This window comes from Heterodontus francisci, chromosome 14 (assembly GCF_036365525.1).
Source record: "Heterodontus francisci isolate sHetFra1 chromosome 14, sHetFra1.hap1, whole genome shotgun sequence".
NCBI lineage: Eukaryota > Metazoa > Chordata > Chondrichthyes > Heterodontiformes > Heterodontidae > Heterodontus > Heterodontus francisci.
In genome coordinates, this window is record NC_090384.1 from 12828671 (window position 1) to 12855836 (window position 27166).

The 27166-nt window shown below is 51.8% G+C and overlaps 1 protein-coding gene across 1 annotated transcript in view; it reads left to right on the plus strand.

Moving 5' to 3' along the window:
- The first annotated feature begins 13785 nt into the window (after positions 1-13785).
- The window catches only part of madd (MAP-kinase activating death domain), a 426952-nt gene continuing 413571 nt past the window's right edge, over positions 13786-27166 (plus strand). Inside the window, exon 1 of the mRNA XM_068046784.1 lies at positions 13786-13826. The gene's annotated coding sequence lies outside the window, so the exon portion shown is untranslated. The remainder of the gene's footprint in view (positions 13827-27166) is intronic.

Here is a 27166-nt window from a genome sequence, read left to right on the forward strand (position 1 = left end):
CCATGAGGGGAAACATCCTCTCAGCATCTACTCTGTCAAGCCCCCTTCAAATCTTATGTGTTTCACCTCTCACTCTTCTAAACTCCAACCATTACAGGCGCAACCTTTCCACATAAGACAAACCCCTCATCCCAGGAATCAACCTAGTGAACCTTCTCTGAACTGCTTCCAATGCAAATATGTCCCTCCTTAAATAAGGAGATCAAAACTGTACACAGTACTCTGGTGTGGTCTCACCATTGTCCTGTGCAATTGTAGTAAAACCTCCCTCCATTTATACTCCATTCCCTTTGCAATAAAGGCCAATATTCCTGTTGCCTACCTCATTACTTGCTGTATCCCCTGCTTTTCTATTATTCTTGGGATGCTTTTCTGTGTCTTCCACTGTGAAGACAGATACAAGATACTTGTTCAAAGTCTCTGCCATTTCCTTGGCCAGAATTTTTTGTTGGGCGGGAGGCCCCGTCCACTGGCCGAAAGTCGGTGCTGAGCCCACCTCCACCAGGCCTGGGGAGCTAGACTGGGATTTTTTGCTCCCCAAGCCCTAATAGGTCTTGGACGGGACTGAAGTCCCGCCTAATGGAGTTGCCGGCCAATCAGCAGGTCGGCAGCTCTTAGTCCCAGCAGCGTCACTGGGAGTGGTGGCCACTGCTGGGACTACAACCAGCCATCGCAAGCAAGATTAAGGATGGCCCTGGAATTAAGGTAGATTTTTAGGCCCTCGCTGGGACAATGGGTCGGGCCCCGGCATGGCAAGGGGGGTCGGTTAGGGGGCAGGGGGACTGTTGTGCTTTTGGGATGGTTGGGGCTTCAGGGGTGGCCCTCCCTGGGGCACAGGGTGCCCTATCAGGAGGGCCCCCCTGCCCGCAAGAAGACTACCTGGTTTCACCCCCCCTACTCAATTTTATGCTCCCCACCCACCACCAGCCCACTTGTTTGGGGGAGGGGGTGGTGGGGAGTAAAATTCCAGCCCTTGTTTCCCATTATTAATTCCCCAGTCTCATCCTTTAAGGGACCAATGCTCACTATCGCTACTCTTTTCCTTTTTATATATTTGTAGAAGCTTTTATTGTCTGTTTTTATATTTCTTGCTGGTTTTCTCTCATACTCTAATTTCTCCCTCTTTTTTTTAAGTCATCCTCTGCTGCTTTATAACATATACCCAATCTGCGCCTCTACCACTAATCTTTGCAGCATTGTACATTTTTTCTTTCAACTTGATACTGTCTTTAACTTCCTTCGTTAGCCATGGCTGGTGCATCCTTCTCAGAGTCTTTCTTCCTCAAGGGAATACATCTTTGTTGAGAGTTATGAAATATCTACTTAAATGTCTGCCACTGCTTCTCTACTGTCTTACCTTTCAACTTATTGTCCCAGTCCACTTTAGCCAACTCTATCTTCATATCCTTGTAACTGCCTTTCATCATGATCTGAGGGATGGAGATGGGCGGAGGAGAGAGGAGGGAATGGAAAGGGGAGGTGGAGAGGGGAGATGAGAGGGAGGGGGGGGGAAATAGAGAAGGAGAGAAAGGGAGGGGGAGAGAGAGGCAGGGTGGGGAGTGAGAGAGAGGGAGAGATAGACGGGGGGAGGGAGAGACACAGTCCACACCTCTGACGGTTGGAGCTCTCTATCTCCAACCCCTCAGTTAATTTCACTCCATTAGCTTCTAGTTCTGTTCTGCCCACCACCCAGGGGGAGGCATCGACATGATCTTTCTTTCTCCTGATTTGCAGAGGAGGGAGTTTTTAATTTAAGTTCCTTCCATTGCTGAGCCCCTTGCAGCATCCCAGTGTAGCTCTCACCCATCCCCAGCATAGTCTTCACTAGGTGGGTTACATGGGTTATACACATTAGACAAGCTCATGTTACCACTGGAACCATTGCTGGTGTGTGAGATAATATGAAGCAAAGTTTGAGCTGATATATTAAGCCCAATATCGTGCCGATGTGAATGATCCCCTAGGCTAACAATCTCAATATTACTTTTTGTGTACCTTTGCCTGGAAATAGCAATGTTGCAGGGTGCAAACGTGACACAAGCTCAATGAAGTCTTCAAGCAGAAATGGAATCTTGTAACCGAATCGCGCTATGTAATTGTGGAACTTCTACTTAAGAGTTTTGGAGACTATTCCTGTCTTTTGTTTATAGGTTTTGATGTTGGCTGTGCTTGACTGACAGCACGTGTTGAGTTATGGTTGTGGGAGGCTGCAGTGAGAGCACGAAACTGGAGGATTTTAATGTTGTCCTCATGAAGCAGGTCAGTTGCCCTGCTGGTGACACAGTCCGTTTCTTTCCGCTGATGGCTCTGCATGCACGGGTAGCAGCAGCCTGCCTGTCCTGACATAGTGCAGCTATTGCTACCAGGATCTCCAAGGTACACGCAGGCAGGGACATAGCAGTCACCGACATCGAAGGATGTAACCAGGTGTCTGCCTACTTGTACAACCGATACATCTGGGGCTGTCCAGGTATAATCTGATGCGAGTATGCCATTTCAGTAATACCTGACCTTTGCATCATGCCAATGTCTCACATATAGTAACAAATGGACCCCTATCTCCTCCACCGTGAAGGCAGGACTGACTATCTTTCCCTGCCTAGTGTTGCTCACCCTGCGTATCAACCTCATGGCTGTTTGATCCCTAGCACACGGGGACTCAGCAGCACCTGTGTAAGCTCACAAATCTAACACAAATGAGGTGGTTGAGTATTTATGCTCTACATTCCACATTTAAAATCTGCGTTTGTAATCGACTCCATCAGAATCCCCTGCTCTATCCCTGGTCTTTCCCTGGCTTGCTCTATCATCCAGGACCTGTAAGATATGCTGGTGATCCCCTGAGAGGCCCCCAGTTCACTTTATCACAGCACTAACAGGGACTTGACAGGGTGGATGTGGAAAGGATGTTTCCCCTTCTGGGAGAGACTAAAACTAGGGAGCGCAGTTTAAAAACAAGGGGTCTCCCATTTAAGACAGAGATGGGGAGACATTTTTTCTCTCAGAGGGTCGTGAGTGTGTGGAACTCTCTTTCCCCGGACAGCAGTGGAGGCAGGGTCATTGAATGTTTTTAAGGCATAGGTAGACAGATTCTCGACAAACAAGGGAGTCAAAGGGTATCAGGGGTCGGTGAGAAAGTGGAGTTGAGTCCGTAAACAGATCACCCATGATCTTATAGACTGGCGGAGCAGGCTCAAGGGCTGAATGGCCTACTCCTGCTACTAGTTCGTATGTTTGTATGTTCGTGTGCAGTTTGTTTGTCCCGGCTTGCTAGGTCTATACAAATAGTTCCCAAAGTGGGGTACGTATTCCTCTGGGGGTACTGCAGATATCTCTGGGGGACCTTTTCTCTTAATTATATAATGGTGGATTTTTCAGCCTCCCCCTCTCCGTAGTTCAGGGGTCCCCCAAGTGCAAGTGTCTCTGTAGCTCAGGCCCATACGCCATCATTCAACTTCCCACTACTCGCTGCTCCTCCAATCACAAGCTGTTTCTCTCCCACGCTTGCTGCTAATAGGCTCACTAGTAGGAGTAGGCAATTCAGCCCCTCGAGCCTGCTCCGCCATTCAATACGATCATGGCTGATCTCATCTCGGGCTCAACTCCACTTTCCTGCCCGTTCTCCATAACCCTTCAACCCATTACTAATTAAAAATCTGTCTATCTCCTCCTTAAATTTACTCAATGTCCCAGCATCCACCGCACTCTGGGGTAGTGAATTCCACAGACTCACGACCCTTTGAGAGAAATAATTTCTCCTCATCTCTGTTTTAAATCTGCTACCCCTTATCCTAAAACTATGACCTCTCGTTCTAGATTGCCCCACCAGAGGAAACATCCTCTCTACGTCTACTTTGTCAATCCCCTTAATCGTCTTATATACCTCAATTAGATCTCCTCTCATTCTTCTAAACTCTAGGGAGTAAAGGCCTAAACTGCTCAATCTCTCTTCATAAGACAAACCCCTCATCTCTGGAATCAATCTAGTGAACCTCCTCTGAACTGCCTCAAATGTAGCTACATCCCTCCTCAAGTAAGGCGACCAAAACTGTACAAAATACTCCAGGTGCAGTCTCACTAATGCCTTGTACAGTTGCAGCAACACTTCCCTACTTTTATACTCTATTCCTTTAGCAATAAATGCCAAAATTCCATTTGCCTTCCTTATTACCTGCTGCACCTGCAAACTAGTTTTCCGTAATTCATGCACGAGGACACCCAGATCCCTCTGCACCGAAGCACTCTGAAGTTTCTCTTCATTTAGAGAATAATTTGCCTTAATTAGCAGCAAGCGCTGCAGAGAAACAGCCTGTGATTGGAGGAACAGTAAGTAGTGGGAAAGTGAGTGATGGCGCATGATCCTGAGCACTGGAGAGGCTCGGGTGAAAGAGACTGTGGAGGTCAAAGAGGGACAGAGAGAATGTGGGGGTCAGCGAGGGAGAGAGTGAGAGAGAGAGAAACTGTGGGGGTTAGCGAGGGAGAGAGAGAGACTGTGGGGGTTAGCGAGGGAGAGAGAGACTGTGGGAGTCAGCAAGGGAGAGAGAGACTGTGGGGGTCAGTGAAGGGGAGAAAGAGAGAGAGAGAGAGAGAGAGAGACTGTGGGGGTCAGTGCGGGAGAGAGAGACTGTGAGGGTCAGTGAAGGGGAGAAAGACAGAGAGAGAGAGAGACTTGGGGGTCAGCGAAGGAGAGAGAGAGAGAGAGAGATTATGGGGGTCAGCGCGGTAGAGAGAGAGAGAGACAGTGGGGGTCAACGAAGGAGAGAGACTGTGGGGGTCAAAGAGGGAGGGAGTGACTGTGGGGGTCAGCGAGGGAGTTGTTGCAGGGGGTCAGTGAGGGTGAGAGAGACTGCGGGGGTCAGCGAAGGAGGAAGTGACTGTGGGAGTCAATGAGGGAGGGAGTGACTGTGGGGGTCAGCGAGGGAGCTGTTGCAGGGGGTCATTGAGGGTGAGAGAGACTGTGGGGATCAGCGAGGGAGGGAGTGACTGTGGGGGTCAATGAGGGAGGGAGTGACTGTGGGGGTCAGCGAGGGAGCTGTTGCAGGGGGTCAGTGAGGGTGAGAGAGACTGTGGGGGTCAGTGAGGGAGCTGTTGCAGGGGGTCAGTGAGGGAGAGAAGACTGTGGGGGTCAACGAGGGAGGGAGTGATTGTGGGGGTCAGCGAGGGAGCTGTTGCAGGGGGTCAGTGAGGGTGAGAGAGACTGTGGGGGTCAGTGAGGGAGCTGTTGCAGGGGGTCAGTGAGGGAGAGAAGATTGTGGGGGTCAGCGAGGGAGGGAGTGACTGTGGGGGTCAGCGAGGGAGGGAGTGACTGTGGGGGTCAGCGAGGGAGCTGTTGCAGGGGGTCAGTGAGGGAGAGAAGACTGTGGGGGTCAGCGAGGGAGGGAGTGACTGTGGGGGTCAGCGAGGGAGCTGTTGCAGGGGGTCAGTGAGGGCGAGAAGACTGTGGAGGTCAACGAGGGAGGGAGTGACATGGGGGTCAAAGAAGGAGGGAGTGACTTTGGGGGTCAGTGAGGGAGGGAGTGACTGTGGGGGTCAGTGAGTGAGAGAGAGAGACTGTGGGGGTCAGTGAGGGAGAGAGACTGTGGGGGTCAGCGAGGGAGGGAGTGACTGTGGGGGTCAGCGAGGGAGGGAGTGACTGTGGGGGTCAGCGAGGGAGCTGTTGCAGGGGGTCAGTGAGGGAGAGAAGACTGTGGGGGTCAGCGAGGGAGGGAGTGACTGTGGGGGTCAGCGAGGGAGCTGTTGCAAGGGGTCAGTGAGGGAGAGAAGACTGTGGGGGTCAACGAGGGAGGGAGTGACTGTGGGGGTCAGCGAGGGAGCTGTTGCAGGGGGTCAGTGAGGGAGAGAAGACTGTGGGGGTCAGCGAGGGAGGGAGTGACTGAGGGGGTCAGCGAGGGAGCTGTTGCAGGGGGTCAGTGAGGGAGAGAAACTGTGGAGGTCAGCGAGGGAGGGAGTGACTGTGGGGGTCAATGAGGGAGGGAGTGACTGTGGGGGTCAGTGAGTGAGAGAGAGAGACTGTGGGGGTCAATGAGGGAGAGAGACTGTGGGGGTCAGCGAGGGAGGGAGTGACTGGGGGGGTCAGTGAGGGAGAGAGACTGTGGGGGTCAGCGAGGGAGGGAGTGACTGGGGGTCAGCGAGGGCGCTGTTGCAGGGGGTCAGTGAGGGAGAGAAGACTGTGGGGGTCAGCGAGGGAGGGAGTGACTGTGGGGGTCAGCAAGGGCGCTGTTGCAGGGGGTCAGTGAGGGAGAGAAGACTGTGGGGGTCAGCGAGGGAGGGAGTGACTGTGGGGGTCAGCGAGGGAGCTGTTGCAGGGGGTCAGTGAGGGAGAGACGACTGTGGAGGTCAGGGAGGGAGGGAGTGACTGTGGGGGTCAATGAGGGAGGGAGTTACTGTGGGTGTCAGTGAGTGAGAGAGAGAGACTGTGGGGGTCAATGAGGGAGAGAGACTGTGGGGGTCAGCGAGGGAGGGAGTGACTGTGGGGGTCAGTGAGGGAGAGAGACTGTGGGGGTCAGTGAGGGAGCGAGACTGTGGGGGTCAGCGAGGGAGGGAGTGAATGTGGGGGTCAGTGAGGGAGAGAATGTGGGGGTCAGCGAGGGAGGGAGTGACTGTGGGGGTCAGTGAGGGAGAGAGACTGTGGGGGTCAGTGAGGGAGAGAGACTGTGGGGGTCAGCGAGGGAGAGAGTGACTGTGGGGGTCAGTGAGGGAGAGAGACTGTGGGGGTCAGCGAGGGAGAGAGACTGTGGGGGTCAATGAGGGAGAGAGACTGTGGGGGTCAGCGAGGGAGAGAGACTGTGGGGGTCAGTGAGGGAGTGACTGTGGGGGTCAGTGAGGGAGAGAGACTGTGGGGGTCAGCGAGGGAGGGAGTGACTGTGGGGGTCAGTGAGGGAGAGAGACTGTGGGGGTCAGCGAGGGAGGGAGTGACTGTGGGGGTCAGCGAGGGAGGGAGTGACTGTGGGGGTCAGTGAGGGAGAGAGACTGTGGGGGTCAGTGAGGGAGTGACTGTGGGGGTCAGTGAGGGAGGGAGTGACTGTGGGGGTCAGCGAGGGAGGGAGTGACTGTGGGGGTCAGTGAGGGAGAGAGACTGTGGGGGTCAGTGAGGGAGCGAGACTGTGGGGGTCAGCGAGGGAGGGAGTGACTGTGGGGGTCAGCGAGGGAGAGAGACTGTGGGGGTCAGTGAGGGAGTGACTGTGGGGGTCAGTGAGGGAGAGAGACTGTGGGGGTCAGTGAGGGAGAGTGACTGTGGGGGTCAGTGAGGGAGAGAGACTGTGGAGGTCAGTGAGGGAGAGAGACTGTGGGGGTCAGTGAGGGAGGGAGTGACCGTGGGGATCAGTGAGGGAGAGAGACTGTGGGGGTCAGCGAGGGAGGGAGTGACTGTGGGGGTCAGTGAGGGAGGGAGACTGTGGGGGTCAGTGAGGGAGTGACTGTGGGGGTCAGTGAGGGAGAGAGACTGTGGGGGTCAGTGAGGGAGAGAGACTGTGGAGGTCAGTGAGGGAGAGAGACTGTGGGGGTCAGTGAGGGAGGGAGACTGTGGGGGTCAGTGAGGGAGTGACTGTGGGGGTCAGTGAGGGAGAGAGACTGTGGGGGTCAGTGAGGGAGAGAGACTGTGGAGGTCAGTGAGGGAGAGAGACTGTGGGGGTCAGTGAGGGAGTGACTGTGGGGGTCAGTGAGGGAGGGAGTGACTGTGGGGGTCAGTGAGGGAGAGAGACTGTGGGGGTCAGCGAGGGAGGGAGTGACTGTGGGGGTCAGTGAGGCAGAGAGACTGTGGGGGTCAGCGAGGGAGGGAGTGACTGTGGGGGTCAGTGAGGGAGTGACTGTGGGGGTCAGTGAGGGAGCGACTGTGGGGGTCAGCGAGGGAGAGAGACTGTGGGGTTGGGAAGTGGGGCTGTTGATTGAGTGATTCTGTGACGGGGAGATTGGGTTCATTGATATATTTCTCTTAACTTCAAGTGATTATGCTCCAACAAACAAGCACATTCATCATATTAATGGTAAGTAAAAAATGATTGTAGACCTGTAATGTTTCCTGTAATGTGTGATTATAACGATTTACGAAACGTGTGGCCAGTGGAGGGGTAGTTAAAAAAAGAAACTGTATGCAGGGGTATGCAAAAGTTGGTAAATCTGAATAGGGGTACAGAACAAAAAATGTTTGGGAACCGTTCTGTTAATTTGAGTACCAGCCCCCTGCCTAAAATGCCAGCTTGTACTTTTCCTTCCTCATGATACTTCATAGGCTATTCCACAAAGCACTTTCCATATCTAAACTATTGACCTCAGTCAGATCTCCCACTCCCACCAGAATCTCAACGGGCACTAAGTCTTGCTTCCTCCTGCTGTGCTCAGTGCTATGGCTCTTAGCACTGCTGTGGGTGTAGCTTTTTATGTGCTGGGACACCTTTGGGTCTGCGTTTCCCAGAGCTTGCATGCTTCTTACCCAAAAAGCCTTGAAAAGCTGGAGTGTCTGCAGGCACAATTTGCTTTCTTTCCCCTGCAGGCCTCCCTTGGCCCATATTGCCTCCATGCTTGACTTGGTGCCAACGTCACGTCCCTGGTACCAGAATAGAGCTTCTAGCCTCTCCAGTTGTGGGATCATACTTGTGAACCTATCTTGAGTCAGGTGGTGAGTGAATGGGCAAGAAGGGTTTGGGAGCAGGTGGATTGGCAGCTCTTGCCTTTTTGTGAGCAGTGCTAGAAGGGGTGAAATGTTCGAAGGAATGGGTAGCGAGCGGGACATTGGGACTGTCACAGGTTCAAGGGGCCAAATGGTCACCCTTTGCACCGCAACACCCCAAGATTACGTGATTCCAAATCAAGATGGTGTGTCACTCTGAGCGAAACTTGCAGGTGGTGGTGTTACCATGAACCATGAGAGATGATAGAGATTCCTGTCTGTAGAATTGTCACACCATCAGCTCGAGTCATCAACTGAAGCTTCATATGGCAATGTTCACTTTGTAAAATGCTCCCTTTGGTTGCAATGAATATGCATCAGTGGCGAAATCAGAAAGCCATGTAAAGTTTGAATGAATAAGAGTGCAGCACAGATGTTAAGTGCTCCTGAATCAGTGTGTCACATTCACATGACTTGCACTTAAGGAAGCAGTAATTCGGCTTGTAAAGATGGTGGGGGTGGTGCAGGGTACAGCCAGGGTGAGTATTTGTTCGATTGGTGACTAGGATACAATTGATGTGGTGGGTGTGGTATAATGTGTTAGATTGGATATTGTGTTGTTAATGGGTTCATTCTAATTGGTTAATCTAATAATCATACTGTGTACCTCATCACAGGAAGTGCCTGGTTTGGTCTTTCATACTGTCTCCTGGAAGATGGAAGATGTGTTTGCAGAACGCTCCTGTTTCATTTACCTCAGCAGACATACTTCTGTATTAGTCTCACAATACCAAGAATATTACAGCAGTGCAGAGGCAGACGCTGGACTGTTGGAATTTTGAAAGTGCAGTTGGCGATAGTATCAATAAAGTAACCTCAACATTCAAACATTTCTGTGTTTAATGCAGTTTGTACATGTAATGCAGATTGAAGTAAAGACAAGCACAAGAACATGACCTTGTAAACTTTTCCATAAATCTGTGTCAAATCTTTACAAAGCCTGCTCGAACTGATGGGTTTAGTTTTCCCTTTACCAGGTGAATGCACAGCAGTGACCTGCATGGTTTCCTGGTTTTCTTAGCAGCAGTTATCAGAACTGCCTCAGCAGAGTGTTTGTAGCCAGTTTCTGCTGTTTCATTTCTAGCCATTTCCTCTGTTCCTCTTTCCCCTTTCACCCCTGATCTTTCTGCTCAGCATGCATCTTGTGAGCCCCTTGCATACACTTCACCAGCTTGCCACTGACAGGATCACGATTCGTCTTTTGGCTTGCGAAGTACTCTAAACTCAACTGATCCTCTTCTTTGAGTGCTTATTTCACATTTTGGATGGCTGTGTATGTGCTGACATTCATCCAGTTAGACCCTGAGTCAATCATGTTACCCATGTGCTGAAAGAACCTTCAACCATAGGTACATGAAAGCAGCACATCAAGACAAAGACAAGTTTGCAGAGAGTGTTGAGCTTGTCCCCTTTGTGTGATTCATTTCACCATATCCATCCTACATTTCCTTCCTTTTTCTGGGGTGGGGGGGTGGGTGGTGTCATTTCTTTGTCTGTATGGACGAGTCGAACCTACAGATTGGTAGGGGAGGCACTCAACATATGCCAGAGTCTCTCCTTGAACATATATGGGAGGTGGAATATTTGGCTGACCAGATGTGGATTGATATGAGTTTCACTTTGGCAACATTCAAGGATAGGCCGAGTTTCTGGCACACAGATTGAGAGTGGATTACGAATCTGGTGTGGCATGGGCAACGGCACTGCAGTCACCCGTAAACTGCAGATCATGTATATCAATGGCAGTCAGTTTGGCTTTGGCTGATGCGACTGAGATGAAAGAGCTTTCTATTTAGGTGGTATTTAAGATTGAAACCAGAGGGAAGTTGATCTTTGATGAGGTGTGAGGTGAATAGCTACTGTCAGGTGGGTTGTAAGTAAGTGTGCAGCCTCACTTGAGCCCGATCCGCATTTTGAGGGCCTTTATTTCCCATTCCCCATTCAGGATAGTTGCAGTCATAGCATCATGAAGCTATTGCAGGATTGGGATGAAGTTTCTTGGACATTCAAATCTTTGGAGCACAGAGGAACATAGGAGTAGGAGTAGGCCATTCAGCCCATCGAGCCTGCTCTGCCATTCAATATGATCATGGCTGGTCATCCACTTCAATGCCTTTTCCCCCACACTATCCTCATATCCCCTTATGTCATTTGTATTTAGATATCTGTTAATCTCTTTAAACATACTCAATGACTGAGCTTCCACAGCCCTCTCAGGTAGAGAATTCCAAAGATTCACAACCCTCTGAGTAAAGAAAATTTCTCCTCATCCCGTTCCAAAGTGGCTTCCCCCTTATTTTGAAATTGTGTCCCCTGGTTCTAGACTCCCCAACCAGGGGAAAGATCTTAGCTGCATCTACCCTGTCTATCCCTTTAAGTATTTTGTAGGTTTCAATGAGATCACCTCTCATTCTTCGAAACTCTAGAGAATACAGGCCCAGTTTCCCCAATCTCTCTTCATAGGACAGTCCCGCCATCCCAGGAACAAGTCTGGGGAACCTTCGTTGCACTCCCTCTACCGTAGTAATATCCCTCCCAAGGTAAGGGGATCAAAACTGCACACAGTACTCCAGGTGCGGTCTAACCAAGGTTCTATACAATTGAAGCAAGATTTCACTGCTCTTGTATTCAAATCCTCTTGCGATAAAGGCTAACATATCATTAGCCTTCTTAATTGCTTGCTGCACCTGCATGTTAGCTTTCAGTGACTTATTGACAAGGACACCCGGTCCATGCTGGCTCTCCATGGAGCAATCCAGTCAGTCCCACTCCCCGGCCCGATCCCTGTAGCCCAGCAAGTCTATTTCTCTCAGGTGGCCATCCAACTTCCTCTTGAATCACTGATTGTCTCTGCTTCCATCACCCTTGTGGGCAATGAGTTCCAGGTCATTACCACCCACTGCATAAAAAAGTGCTTCCTCATATTTCCCCTGCATCTTTTACGTAACACTTTCAATCTCTGTCCCCTAGTTCTTGTACCATTTGTTAATGAGAATAATTTTTCCTTGTCTAACTTATCTAAGCCTGTCATAATCTTGAACACTGCTACTAATCTCCTTTTAATCTCTTTTATTTTGAGGAGAACAAACCCAGCTTTTCTAACCTAACCTTGTAACTAAAATCCTCCATTCCAAGAACCCTCACATCCTTCCCAAAGTGTGGTGACCAGAACTGGACGCAATACTCCAGTTGGGGCCTGACCAGAGTTCAGCATAACCTCCCTGCTTTTGTACTCAATGCTCTATTTATGAAGCCCAAGATACCATATGCTTTACTAACCACTCTCTCAATGTGTCCTGCCACCTTCAAAGATCGACGCACCTGCATACCTGGGGCCCCTCTGTTCCTGCACACTCTTTAGAACTGTGCCGTTAAGAATATATTGCCTCTCCCTATTCCTTCTGCCAAAATGTATCACCTCACATTTGGCAGTATTAAATTTAATCTAAAATAAAAATAAATTTATGTCCAGTTGAAGGTGGTTCATATCATCCTCACTGTTTGGCACGCCTCCAAGTTTGGTGTCGTCAGCAAATTTTGAGATTCTACTCTGTTTTCCACGATCCAAGCCATTCATATATTGCAAAGAATGCAGAGGTCCCAGCACAGACTCACGGGGAACACCACTGTCTAGCATCCTCCAGTCTGAAAAGCAACCATTTACTACGACTCACTGTTTTCTGCCCTTAAGCCAATTTTTTAAAAAATCCAATTGGGCATTGACTCTCCTATTCCATGAGCCTCAGTTTTGTTAACCAGCCTTTTATCGAATGCTTTCTTAAAATCCATATAAACAACATCCACTGCATTCCCTTCATCAATCTTCTCTGTTACTTTATCAAAAAATTCAATAAGGTTAGTGAAGTATGATCTGCCTTTTACAAATCCATGCTGGCTATCCTTAATTAACTTGAACCTCTCGAAGTGTCCATTGATCTTTTCCCTAGAGTATTGTTTCCAAAGCCTTACCTACCACTGATGTTAAGCTAACTGGCCTGTCATTGCTAGGGCAGTCCTCACACCCATTCTTGAATAAGGTGTCACAATTGCCACTCTCCAATCTTCTGACACCTCCCCCATATCTAGGGAAGATTGGAGGATTACGGCAAGCCCTTCCACTGTCTCCATCCCCACTTCCTTGAGCAACCTGGGATGTAAGCCATCTGGACCAGGTGACTTACCCACTCTAAGCATAGCCAGCCTTTCTATCAATTTTCACACAATTCATTGCCTCTGCCATCTCAGCTTTTACTCATATTTTGTCAGCATCTTTTTCCACAGTGAACACTGATACAATGTACTCATTAAGTATATTAGCTTTGCCCTGCCCTCTTTGTCCCGTATAGGCCCCACTCCATCTCTTACAACTCGCTTATTATTTACATGCCACTGGAAGATCTATGGGTTCCCTTTTATGTTGACTGCCATTCTATTTTCATATTCTTTCTTTGTCAGTCTGATTTTCCTCTTCACGCCCCATTTCAACTTATTGCATATGGCCTGGCTCTCACTTGATAAGTTCACCTGACATGTACCCAGGCTGTTTCCCCTGTTTGGAAAGTCTCGAACTAGTCTCAGGTTAAGGGGTTGGCCATTTAGGACTGATTGAGGAGAAATTTCTTCACTCAGAGATTGTGAATCTTTAGAATTCTCTACCCCAGAAGACCTTGAATGCTCAGTTGATGAGTATATTCAAGACTGAGGTTGATAGATGGTCAGGAAAGAAATCAAATGCTATGGAGATAGAGCAGGGGGAGATAATTCATCATCTCGCTGAATGGCAGAGCAGGTTCCAGAGGCATTGCTTAGGTCCTTTTGACCTAATTGAATGGTGGGACAGGCTGAATGGTCTCTTTTCCTCTGTGGGCTGGGACTTCCACCTTCACTGCAGTCTTGGATTTCCCTGAGTACCAAACCTGCTCTCCACCCCGAAGGATAACAACAGCAAACCAAATGAACCCGGAAAAGAGGAAAGGACAATGCAGAATAAGAAGTGACAGAGCAGGACAGAATTATGCGCATGCGTATTAGCGAGCGAAGGGCGCAGGCGCACTGTGGAGGAGGCGGAGCGGGCAGAGCGCGCAGGCGCACTGTGGGTGTGTGCGGAAGTTATACTGCGGCTGCGTGGTCTCGGCGGAGAAGCGTCAGGATCGGTCGGCAGGTGAGTGAATGAGGGTCAGGCCTGGTCTGGGGGCGGGGAGAGGCTGGGGATCGGACAGGACCTGACAGGACACGGCCGGGTCAGATGTGTGTATGGTATAGGGGCCTGTGTACTGGGGCCGCCTGGTGTTTACTGACTGATATGCCGTCACGGGAGGAGCCGCACAGGCCCGACCCGGGGAAGAATCGGGGCGAAGGGCTGACCAGTCCGACAGCGGTTTCCCCAACACTCCTCCCCCCCTCCCCCTCCTCCTCTCGTTCATTGATCTCCGACCCCCCCCCCCCCCCCCCCCCCACTGAGCCCCCGGGGTGACTGACAACACCCCCCCACTTCACTGAACCCTCGGGATGACTGACAGCATCCCCCCACTGAGCCCCCGGGTGACTGACAACACCCCCACCCCCCCACTGAACCCTCGGGTGACTGACAACACCCCCCCACTTCACTGAACCCTCGGGATGACTGACAGCATCCCCCCACTGAGCCCCCGGGGTGACTGACAACACCCCCCCACTTCACTGAGCCCCCGGGATGACTGACAGCATCCCCCCACTGAGCACCCGGGGTGACTGACAACACTCCCCCGCCCCCCCCCCCCCCCCCCCCTTCACTGAGCCCCCGGGATGACTGACAGCATCCCCCCACTGAGCCCCCGGGGTGACTGACAACACCCCCCCACTTCACTGAGCCCCCGGGATGACTGACAGCATCCCCCCACTGAGCCCCCGGGGTGACTGACAACACTCCCCCGCCCCCCCCCCCCCTTCACTGAGCCCCCGGGATGACTGACAGCAACTCCCACTGAGCCCCCGGGGTGACTGACAACACCCCCCACCCCCCCACTGAACCCCCGGGATGACTGACAGCACCCCCTCACTGAGCCCCCGGGGTGACTGACAGCATCCCCCCACTGAGCCCCCGGGTGATGACAGACCCCCCCCCCCCCCCGCCACCACTGAGCCCTCGGGATGACTGACAGCATCCGCACTACTGAGCCATTGGGGTGACTGACTGCACCCCGCCCCCCACGAGCATCTGGGCGTGCTGACTGTCAGCACCCCCACTACTAAGCCCCCGGGGTGACTGAACGCCCCCCCCCACTGAGCTCCTGCAGTGACTAACACCGCCCACATGTGTCCTCCTGCTGAGCCCCCTGCCCCTGAGCCACCCATTAACTGACGCCTGCCCCTTCCTGGGATTACTGACACCACCCCCAACCTGGGCCCCTTGTGTGATAGATCATTCCTCCCCCAGATCGCCGAAATTCTATCTTGGCACCCCATTTCTCCTGAGGCCCTATTCTGCCCCTCCGGCACTGTGTCTTTAGGTGGTAGTTACTGTCGGCTTGAGGGGACTATGTGCCCCAGAGATATCAGGCTTTCAATACCCCAGTAATGTCAGGCTTCAGTGCTGAATGTGGAGCATCGCCTATCATTTTGCAGTGTTTATATTGGAAGGTTTTGTGCTCTCAGGCGCAGCTATTAATGGTGAATGTTGCGCGTTCTGTTAACTGAACAATAGCTGACCTAATTTTTTGTCTCTGGTTTCTGTTGTGTTGGAGTCTGTAAGTTGCTGTTTTGAGATTAAGACAATTCTCTCCCTGCTCCCTTGATGTAGGCATCAGCTGCTTTTGTTGTAAATGGATTTAGAGATCTGTCAGCAGATGGTCACACGAAGGGATCTATTCATGTCTCCCAGCAGTATTGTGGAGGCTGTGATTTGTAAACGAATTGTTGGCCTAGTGAAGAGTTCTGTGAAGAACCACTGCAGTCAGACCATGGAATGTCTTGGGACATTTCATTATATTAAAGACGCTATATAAATGCAAGTTGTTATCTGCAGTTGTGCCGTTTGCCGTCAGGTGCATTTTCGAGTCTCGAGCTGATGTACTCCTTTAGATCTGAAATTGTGCATAGAATTATCAAGGGGATTAGGTATCAGTGAGGATGCATCACTGCATGTAACTGTGAGAGACGTGTTGATGAGGCTTAAGTACAACCCATGTCTAATTCATGTTCAACCTCCAAAGATAAGATAAGGAGTAGATCTTGTTAGTGTACCCTTTGTTAGGAGGGAATGATGGAATGGTCAGCTTGGGGCCGTTACTAATGAGCACCACCACCCGCACCCACCCCCCCCCCTCCCAAAGCTGGAAAGTCAATATGGGTTAGGCTGTGATGCCCTCCATGGTTGAATATCCCCTTCCCTTGTGTATGAAGACTGACTACAGGGTGTGTGGTATTGGTGGACCACTTGCTCTCCACACCATGTGGAAGTGTACCCTTCAGGCAAAGGAGGGAGAATGATAGGCGAGGGGTCAACTTGGAGCCTTGAGGTGCTGGTGTCTTGGAGGCTGGCTGGTTTGTGACTCGCGAACTAACCATTAGTGCCTTAATTATATTTAAAAGGTTCTGGTACACGGTATGTCAAGATTAGAGGCAAGGCAATGAGTTGCTGTGCTCCAGTGATCACTGCATGTGTTGTGTTACAGGAGGATATCTTTCAGTTGTGTCATTGAGCTGTGTATTCATCACATCTTGCAGCCGTTCTATCAGCCAGAACAGCCTTGGGCGGCACAGTGGCGCAGTGGTTAGCACCGCAGCCTCACAGCTCCAGGGGCCCGGGTTCGATTCCGGGTACTGCCTGTGTGGAGTTTGCAAGTTCTCCCTGGGTCTGCGTGGGTTTTCTCCGGGTGCTCCGGTTTCCTCCCACAAGCCAAAAGACTTGCAGGTTGATAGGTAAATTGGCCTTTATAAATTGTCACTAGTATAGGTAGGTGGTAGGGAAATATAGTGACAGGTGGGGATGTTTGGTAGGAATATGGGATTAGTGTAGGATTAGTATAAATGGGTGGTTGATGTTCGGCACAGACTCGGTGGGCCGAAGGGCCTGTTTCAGTGCTGTATCTCTAATCTAATCTAATCTAATTTGAGCGATGACTCGAGAGTATTTGAGAGCTGGGAACATCTTCTAGGTATCAGAAACTGGCAGCAGTCTCCGATGCTTTGGTTAAGGGACAAGGTGGATGAAGGGCGGCGGTATATAGTATTTGTCAGCAAGGCTGGTAGATAATGTGCTGATGGGGCTTGATGAAGTAGGATGGAAAGGAGACTCGAGTGGATAGATGGGCTGAATGGCTTGTTTCTGTGCTGTAGAGTCTATAATAATGATGAGGTAACAACTATATGAAACTATACTGTGGTTTGAGTCTTTCCAAGTGAGACAGGTTTACATAAGACATTGCCTATAGGTTCAGGCCCACGTCAGGGGGATGTAATTGACTATTTGTCCCATTGGGAGTTGTGCAGCCCTCTGAGTCCACTGAGAAAAGAGGAGAGAGAGAGAGCTGAGCAGCCAAAAGGAAAACGATGTAAAGTTTGAGATTAGTGGAGGGAGAGGATTAAGAGTACGCTAGCCACCAGGCCACTAACATTCCAGTGGGACCTGGATGGGGCTGACATGGGCATGTTTTGGGGTGGTAGGAGGCTGGTGTACACATTTGAAGCATGGTCGGAATGTTTTGGGGAGGGTGTGTGTGTGTCGCAGAACTGCTGGGTGCATATTGTGGGGCATTACAGGGCTGGTGGGGTATTGTGTGGGGCGGGGGCTGTGTGCGCGTGCGTTGGTGGAGGGTGAGGACATCATGTATGGCGTAGGGGAGTTGGTGTTGGTGAGGTTTGTGGCACTGCGCACAGTGACAACAGAGTTAGACAATGTGCCAATCTCCCCGCAGAGATCCGGGGCTATTTTTAACCTATGGGGAGAAAACTGTGACCACTCAGTTACTGCTCATCCTCAGTGAAGGAAGTGTGTGTTGCCCAGTGTGGCAGTGGGCGTGCCTGCCCCCTGTTTCTGCACGTCTCTGTTAATATCCAGACATGATCTGGTGTTTGCATTCTCTTTAAAAAAAAAACCTTTTGTCGAAGTCTGCGTTTTCTGATTCTCTCTCTCTCTGACTAATGTGCTTTGCTTTGTGATGCAGAAGTTTTAGTTTTACTTGAGGCTTTTTTTCTATCACTTTACCTGTGGGTGTCTTGGACACAGCATTTTCCCAGCTCTACCCGAGCACTTGCAGAACTCAGCCTCTGTTTATCAGCAGAATTTAGACCATGACTGATGCTGCATCCCAAGATTGGAGAGTGGGATCGAGTGATTCACTGTGCTATGTGTCAGCGCATTGCTGCAAAGTGACCATGCTGACTTTGACCTGCATCACACATATTCCTTGTCTGTGTACAAAGAAAAATTGCATTTCCGTAGCAGCTTTCATTAACGCAGGATGTCCCAAAGCACTTTAAAGCCAGCGATACCTGTTGAACTGTAGTCACTATTTAAGGTAAGAAATATGGCTGCCAGTATGCACACAGCAAGCTACCACAAATAGCAATGTGATAATGACCAAATCATCTATTTTAATGATGTTGGTTGAGCGATAAATATTGGCTAGGGCACCGGGTAAACATCCCTGCTTCTCTTTGAAATAGTGCCATGGGATCTTATACATCTATCTGAAGGGCAGACAGGGCCTCGGTTTAATGTCTCATCTGAAAGAGGACCGCTCCGAGGGTGCGGCGTTCCCTCGGTGCTGCCCCTCCGAGGGTGCGGCGTTCCCTCGGTGCTGCCCCTCCGAGGGTGCGGCGTTCCCTCGGTGCTGCCCCTCCGAGGGTGTGGCGTTCCCTCGGTGCTGCCCCTCCGAGGGTGTGGCGTTCCCTCGGTGCTGCCCCTCCGAGGGTGCGGCGTTCCCTCGGTACTGCCCCTCCGAGGGTGCGGCGTTCCCTCGGTACTGCCCCTCCGAGAGTGCGGCGTTCCCTCGGTGCTGCCCCTCCGAGAGTGCGGCGTTCCCTCGGTGCTGCCCCTCCGAGAGTGCGGCGTTCCCTCGGTGCTGCCCCTCCGAGGGTGCGGCGTTCCCTCGGTGCTGCCCCTCCGAGGGTGCGGCGTTCCCTCGGTGCTGCCCCTCCGAGGGTGCGGCGTTCCCTCGGTGCTGCCCCTCCGAGGGTGCGGCGTTCCCTCGGTGCTGCCCCTCCGAGGGTGCGGCGTTCCCTCGGTGCTGCCCCTCCGAGGGTGCGGCGTTCCCTCGGTGCTGCCCCTCCGAGGGTGCGGCGCTCCCTCGGTGCTGCCCCTCCGAGGGTGCGGCGCTCCCTCGGTGCTGCCCCTCCGAGGGTGCGGCGCTCCCTCGGTGCTGCCCCTCCGAGGGTGCGGCGCTCCCTCGGTACTGATGCCACAGTACTGCAGAAGCTTACATTATAGTCTTAATTCTCTGAAGTGGAACTTAAACCTTCACCCTTTTGACTCGGAGGAGAGTGGTACCACTGAACCATGCTGAGCCAGTCTGGGATTATAGAGGAGAGGTAGCCCTGGTAAACTGCATGATTCCCAGTGCAGTGTTGTGGTTTTCTTAGACATCTGGGCAGGTTACTATGACTTGGGCTTGGCAGGTGGGGAAGTGTTTGGAAATGTGATGGCATTTTGCACCATGACCATGTAATAACACTGGGGTAAGAAGCTCAATATGTGAGAGAGCGGTTGCATGTGCTAAATTTAGCTGTCTCCTGGTGTAGACTGGTGGGCATCCTTACTCTTCAATAACTCTGCTCACTCTGCTAGCACATGACTTTCAATGGAGTTAACACGGACTGCACTGTGCCATGTGTCTCAGTGGAGTGTTGAGTAATAGTCTACACTGACCACTGGTGGGTGTGACTGTCCTTTTAAATATTACAATCCACCACAGTCAGTGAGGTAATGCAGCACTGTCCTTCTAATATTACAATATGCTCAGTCACTTGGACAATACTGGGGAAATGCAGCACTGTCCTTCTAATATTACAATATGCTCAGTCACTTGGACAATACTGGGGAAATGCAGCACTGCCCTTCCAATATTACAATATCCTCAGTCACTGGGACAGTACTGGGGAAATGCAGCACTGTCCTTCCAATATTACAATATGCTCAGTCACTTGGACAATACTGGGGAAATGCAGCACTGTCCTTCCAATATTACAATATCCTCAGTCACTGGGACAGTACTGGGGAAATGCAGCACTGTCCTTCCAATATTACAATATCCTCAGTCACTTGGACAATACTGGGGAAATGCAGCACTGTCCTTCTAATATTACAATATCCTCAGTCACTTGGACAATACTGGGGAAATGCAGCACTGTCCTTCTAATATTACAATATGCTCAGTCACTTGGACAATACTGGGGAAATGCAGCACTGTCCTTCCAATATTACAATATCCTCAGTCACTGGGACAGTACTGGGGAAATGCAGCACTGTCCTTCTAACATTACAATATCCTCAGTCACTTGGACAATACTGGGGAAATGCAGCACTGGCCTTCTAACATTACAATATCCTCAGTCACTGGGTCAATACTGGGGAAATGCAGCACTGTCCTTCTAATATTACAATATGCTCAGTCACTGGGACAATACTGGGGAAATGCAGCACTGTCCTTCTAATATTACAATATCCTCAGTCACTGGGACAATACTGGGGAAATGCAGCACTGTCCTTCTAATATTACAATATCCTCAGTCACTTGGACAATACTGGGGAAATGCAGCACTGTCCTTCTAATATTACAATATCCTCAGTCACTGGGACAATACTGGGGAAATGCAGCACTGTCCTTCTAATGTTACAATATCCTCAGTCACTGGGACAATGCTGGGGAAATGCAACACTGTCCTTCTAATGTTACAATTTCCTCAGTCACTTGGACAATACTGGGGAAATGCAGCACTGTCCTTCTAATATTACAATTTCCTCAGTCACTTGGACAATACTGGGGAAATGCAGCACTGTCCTTCTAATATTACAATATCCTCAGTCACTTGGACAATACTGGGGAAATGCAGCACTGTCCTTCTAATATTACAATTTCCTCAGTCACTTGGACAATACTGGGGAAATGCAGCACTGTCCTTCTAATATTACAATATCCTCAGTCACTTGGACAATACTGGGGAAATGCAGCACTGTCCTAATATTACAATATCCTCAGTCACTGGGACAATACTGGGGAAATGCAGCACTGTTCTTCTAATATTACAATATCCTCAGTCACTGGGACAATACTGGGGAAATGCAGCACTGTCCTTCTAATATTACAATATGCTCAGTCACTTGGACAATACTGGGGAAATGCAGCACTGTCCTTCTAATATTACAATATGCTCAGTCACTTGGACAATACTGGGGAAATGCAGCACTGTCCTTCTAATATTACAATATGCTCAGTCACTTGGACAATACTGGGGAAATGCAGCACTGCCCTTCCAATATTACAATATCCTCAGTCACTGGGACAGTACTGGGGAAATGCAGCACTGTCCTTCCAATATTACAATATGCTCAGTCACTTGGACAATACTGGGGAAATGCAGCACTGTCCTTCCAATATTACAATATCCTCAGTCACTGGGACAGTACTGGGGAAATGCAGCACTGTCCTTCCAATATTACAATATCCTCAGTCACTTGGACAATACTGGGGAAATGCAGCACTGTCCTTCTAATATTACAATATCCTCAGTCACTTGGACAATACTGGGGAAATGCAGCACTGTCCTTCTAATATTACAATATGCTCAGTCACTTGGACAATACTGGGGAAATGCAGCACTGTCCTTCCAATATTACAATATCCTCAGTCACTTGGACAATACTGGGGAAATGCAGCACTGTCCTAATATTACAATATCCTCAGTCACTGGGACAATACTGGGGAAATGCAGCACTGTTCTTCTAATATTACAATATCCTCAGTCACTGGGACAATACTGGGGAAATGCAGCACTGTCCTTCTAATATTACAATATGCTCAGTCACTTGGACAATACTGGGGAATTACAGCACTGTCCTTCTAATATTACAATATCCTCAGTCACTTGGACAATGCTGGGGAAATGCAGCACTGTCCTTCTAATATTACAATATCCTCAGTCACTTGGACAATACTGGGGAAATGCAGCACTGTCCTTCTAATATTACAATATCCTCAGTCACTGGGACAATACTGGGGAAATGCAGCACTGTCCTTCTAATATTACAATATGCTCAGTCACTTGGACAATACTGGGGAAATGCAGCACTGTCCTTCTAATATTACAATATCCTCAGTCACTTGGACAATGCTGGGGAAATGCAGCACTGTCCTTCTAATATTACAATATCCTCTGTCACTTGGACAATACTAGGGAAATACAACATTGTCATTTCCTTGCATGTGGTGTCGCGCAGAATATTCAAGGTTTGTTGATCTCTTAGGAGCGATCGAGGGCGGTGCTTCGAAACCTGCTGTTGGAAGCGTTTGGAGAGTGAAGTGAATTATGAGTTGGGCAGGTAGAATGAGGTTTGGTTGGGAGAAAGGATCAGGTTTGACAACAGCCACTTCTGCTCAGGGTGTGATTGCAGTCTGCTTGTGTAAGCAGCCCTTTGAGTGGCATGTTTGTGCAGGAAAGTGAAGCTTGTAATCATGAGTGGGAGTGGTTTAAAGGTTGGCAGCAAAGCCAGCCTGTGCTGGAGGAATCGGCTTAGAGAGCATTGTTGGGTCAAAGCGAAAGGGACGAGGTATGAGATGTAGTTGAGGGCTGGACTTGCAGTCGGTTGATGCATCGTTGTGTACTGTCAGCAGCCTGTTGTGACCTTCGGCATTCAGCACAGTTTGAAGATGGATCACTGCATACTGCTTCAAAAAGTCTAGACACACTGGAAGCCCAAGTGGGTTTGAGGAAGTGTTTAAAACCCAAGGGAGATGTTGGGGACTATTTATGTGCTCTTAGTAGTGTTTTCTGTATACTGGTTTTCTGGAACTATATGTATGCAATTCCCATTGGGATGAGGAAAGGATGCAGGGGTATGTTAATCCAGTTGAAGCACCTCTCTGCAGAGTGTCTTTCTGACGAGGAGATGGGAGGCATTGAAAGAGGCTCCTGCCCACAAATATCACACCACAGCTTGCTGATTACATTCCCTTCTCCATTTGTCTGCTCAGGGCGTGAGTCTCAGGGCTGAGTTTGACCTGCAGCTGAGCTTCAGCTTCATTTTACTGGTTGTCAGAGCCTCAACCTCGACATCCTGCGCCCTTACCTCACCATCACCCTCGACAGCCTGCGCCCTTACCTCACCCTCACCCTCGACAGCCTGCGCCCTTACCTCACCCTCACCCTCGACAGCCTGCGCCCTTACCTCACCCTCACCCTCGACAGCCTGCACCTTTACCTCATCCTCGCCCTCGACAGCCTGCACCCTGACCTCACCCTCATCCTTGACAGCCTGCGCCCTTGCCTCACCCTCGAAAGCCTGCACCCTTACCTCACCCTCACCCTCGACAGCCTGCACCCTTACCTCACCCTCACCCTCGACAGCCTGCGCCCTTACCTCACCCTCGACAGCCTGCGCCCTTACCTCACCCTCGACAGCCTGCGCCCTTACCTCACTCTCACCCTCGACAACCTGCACCCTTACCTCATCCTCACCCTCGACAGCCTGCACCCTTGCCTCACCCTCGACAGCCTGCACCCTTGCCTCACCCTCGACAGCCTGCACCCTTACCTCACACTCGACAGCCTGCACCCTTACCTCACCTTCACCTCATCCTCGCCCTCGACATCCTGCACCCTTACCTCACCTTCACCTCATCCTCACCTTCGACAGCCTGCGCCCATGCCTCACCCTCACCGTCGACAGCCTGCACTGTTGCTTCATCGTCACCCTCGACAGTCTCCCTCACCCTTGACAGCCTGCACCCTGACCTCACCCTCACCCTTGACAGCCTGCGCCCAGACCTCACCCTCACCCTTGACAGCCTGCGCCCAGACCTCACCCTCACCCTTGACAGCCTGCGCCCAGACCTCACCCTCACCCTTGACAGCCTGCACCCAGACCTCACCCTCACCCTTGACAGCCTGCACCCAGACCTCACCCTCACCCTCGACAGCCTGCGCCCAGACCTCACCCTCACCCTCGACAGCCTGCGCCCATGCCTCTCCCTCACCCTCGACAGTCTGCGTCCTTGCTTCACCCTCGACAGTCTGCGCCCTTGCTTCACCCTCAACAGCCTGTACCCTTACCTCACCTTCACCTCATCCTCACCCTCGACAGCCTGCACCCTGACCTCACCCTCACCCTCGGCAGCCTGCGCCCTTACCTCACCCTCGGCAGCCTGCACCCTTACCTCATCCTCGCCCTCACCCTCGACAGCCTGCACCTTTGCCTCATCCTCACCCTCGACAGCCTGCGCCCTTACCTCATCCTCACCCTCGACAGCCTGCGCCCTTACCTCACCCTCAACAGCCTCCGTCCTTACCTCACCCCCACCCTCGACAGCCTGCGCCCTTACCTCTCTCCCACCCTCGACAGCCTGCGCCCTTGCCTCACCCCCACCCTAGACAGCCTGCGCCCTTGCCTCACCCCCACCCTAGACAGCCTGCGCCCTTGCCTCACCCTCACCTGTCTGCGCCCTTGCTTCACCGTCACCCTTGACAGTCTGCGCCGTTGCCTCACCCTCACCTTCGACAGCCTGCACCCTTGCCTCAGCCTCACCCTCGGCAGCCTGCGGCCTCACCTCACACTCACCTCCGACAGCCTGCGGCCTCAGCTCACACTCCCCCCCCCCCCCCTCCCCCCCGAAAGCCTGCGGCCTCACCTCACACTCACCCCCGACAGCCTGCGCCCTTACCTCACCCTCGGCAGCCTGCACCCTTACCTCATCCTCGCCCTCACCCTCGACAGCCTGCACCTTTGCCTCATCCTCACCCTCGACAGCCTGCGCCCTTACCTCACCCTCGACAGCCTCCGTCCTTACCTCACCCCCACCCTCGACAGCCTGCGCCCTTACCTCTCTCCCACCCTCGACAGCCTGCGCCCTTGCCTCACCCCCACCCTAGACAGCCTGCGCCCTTGCCTCACCCCCACCCTAGACAGCCTGCGCCCTTGCCTCACCCTCACCTGTCTGCGCCCTTGCTTCACCGTCACCCTTGACAGTCTGCGCCGTTGCCTCACCCTCACCTTCGACAGCCTGCACCCTTGCCTCAGCCTCACCCTCGGCAGCCTGCGGCCTCACCTCACACTCACCCCCGACAGCCTGCGGCCTCAGCTCACACTCCCCCCCCCCCCCCCCCCCCCCCCCCGAAAGCCTGCGGCCTCACCTCACACTCACCCCCGACAGCCTGCGGCCTCACCTCACCCTTGCCCCCGACAGCCTGCACTCGTACCTCATCCTCGACAGCCTGCGCCCTTGCCTCACCCGTCAGCGCCCTTGCTTCACCGTCACCATCGACAGCCTGCGCCCTTGCCTCACCCTCATGCTCGACAGCCTCCGTCCTTGCCTCACCCCCACCCTTGACAGTCTGTGCCGTTGCCTCACCCTCACCTCCGACAGCCTGCACCCTTGCCTCAGCCTCCTCCTCACCGACAGCCTGCACTCTTGCCTCACCCACACCCTCCTGCACCTTTACCACTGCTGATCAAAATATTTCTCGCATGTTTGTGATCTCGAGGCATGACTTGTCCTCTTTGCCCTACACCAAGCCTCCACCTGGCCCTCCTTGAGCTTGTGTTTGGGCGATGAGATCTGGGATCTTTACAAAATAATCAATGCTTCTCCAAGAGCAATTTATTCAAGTTGTACAAGCCAGCAGATACTGCAGTTGGACACTGGGCATAGGGAACTGAGTACAGAGCAGGTTTAGGCCGTTACTTTGGTGGGCATCTTGCATGAATAATTGTAATACACCCCATCATAATGGAAGGCATGGTTATTTTTAAGCTGTCAGTTGTGGCTCAGTGGTATTACTTTCTCCTCTGAGCTCCAAGGTCAAGTTATACAATGAGACCTGAGCACCTAATCCAGGCTAACACTTGAAGTGATGCACTGAGGGAGTGCAGCACTGTCGGAGGGTCAGTACTGAGGGAGTGCAGCACTGTCGGAGGGTCAGTACTGAGGGAGTGCAGCACTGTCGGAGGGTCAGTACTGAGGGAGTGCAGCACTGTCGGAGGGTCAGTACTGAGGGAGTGCAGCACTGTCGGAGGGTCAGTACTGAGGGAGTGCAGCACTGTCGGAGGGTCAGTACTGAGGGAGTGCAGCACTGTCGGAGGGTCAGTACTGAGGGAGTGCAGCACTGTCGGAGGGTCAGTACTGAGGGAGTGCAGCACTGTCGGAGGGTCAGTACTGAGGGAGTGCAGCACTGTCGGAGGGTCAGTACTGAGGGAGTGCAGCACTGTCGGAGGGTCAGTACTGAGGGAGTGCAGCACTGTCGGAGGGTCAGTACTGAGGGAGTGCAGCACTGTCGGAGGGTCAGTACTGAGGGAGTGCAGCACTGTCGGAGGGTCAGTACTGAGGGAGTGCAGCACTGTCGGAGGGTCAGTACTGAGGGAGTGCAGCACTGTCGGAGGGTCAGTACTGAGGGAGTGCAGCACTGTCGGAGGGTCAGTACTGAGGGAGTGCAGCACTGTCGGAGGGTCAGTACTGAGGGAGTGCAGCACTGTCGGAGGGTCAGTACTGAGGGAGTGCAGCACTGTCGGAGGGTCAGTACTGAGGGAGTGCAGCACTGTCGGAGGGTCAGTACTGAGGGAGTGCAGCACTGTCGGAGGGTCAGTACTGAGGGAGTGCAGCACTGTCGGAGGGTCAGTAATGAGGGAGTGCTGCACTGTCGGAGGGTCAGTAATGAGGGCGTTCAGTACTGAGGGAGGGGTGCACTGTCGGAGGGTCAGTACTGAGGGAGTGCTGCACTGTCGGAGGGTCAGTACTGAGGGAGTGCTGCACTGTCTGAGGGTCAATACTGAGAGAGTGCTGCACTGTCGGAGGGTCAGTACTGAGGGAGTGCAGCACTGTCGGAGGGTCAGTACTGAGGGAGTGCTGCACTGTCGGAGGGTCATTACTGAGGGAGTGCTGCACTGTCGGAAAGGCAGTATTGGGAGGGCCAGTAGTGAGAGAGTGTTGTACTGTCGGAGCAGCAGTCCTGTGCGGTTTAATACAACTGGGTGGCTTGCGTGGCTATTTCAGAGGGCAGTTAAGAGTCAACCACATCGCTGTGGGTCTGGAATCACATGTAGGCCAGACCAGGTAAGAACAGCAGATTTCCTTCTCTAAAGGACATTAGTGAACCAGATGGGTTTTTACAACAACCGACAATGGTTTCATGGTCACCATTAGACTAGCTTTTAATTCCAGATTTATTAATTGAATTCAAATTTCACCATCTGCTGTGGTGGGATTTGAACCTATGCCCCAGAGCATTGCCTAGTCCAGTGACATTTCCACCATGCCACCACCTCCCCAAAACTCCCAAACACAGAGCGTTATGGATGTCCACAAGTTCCCTACA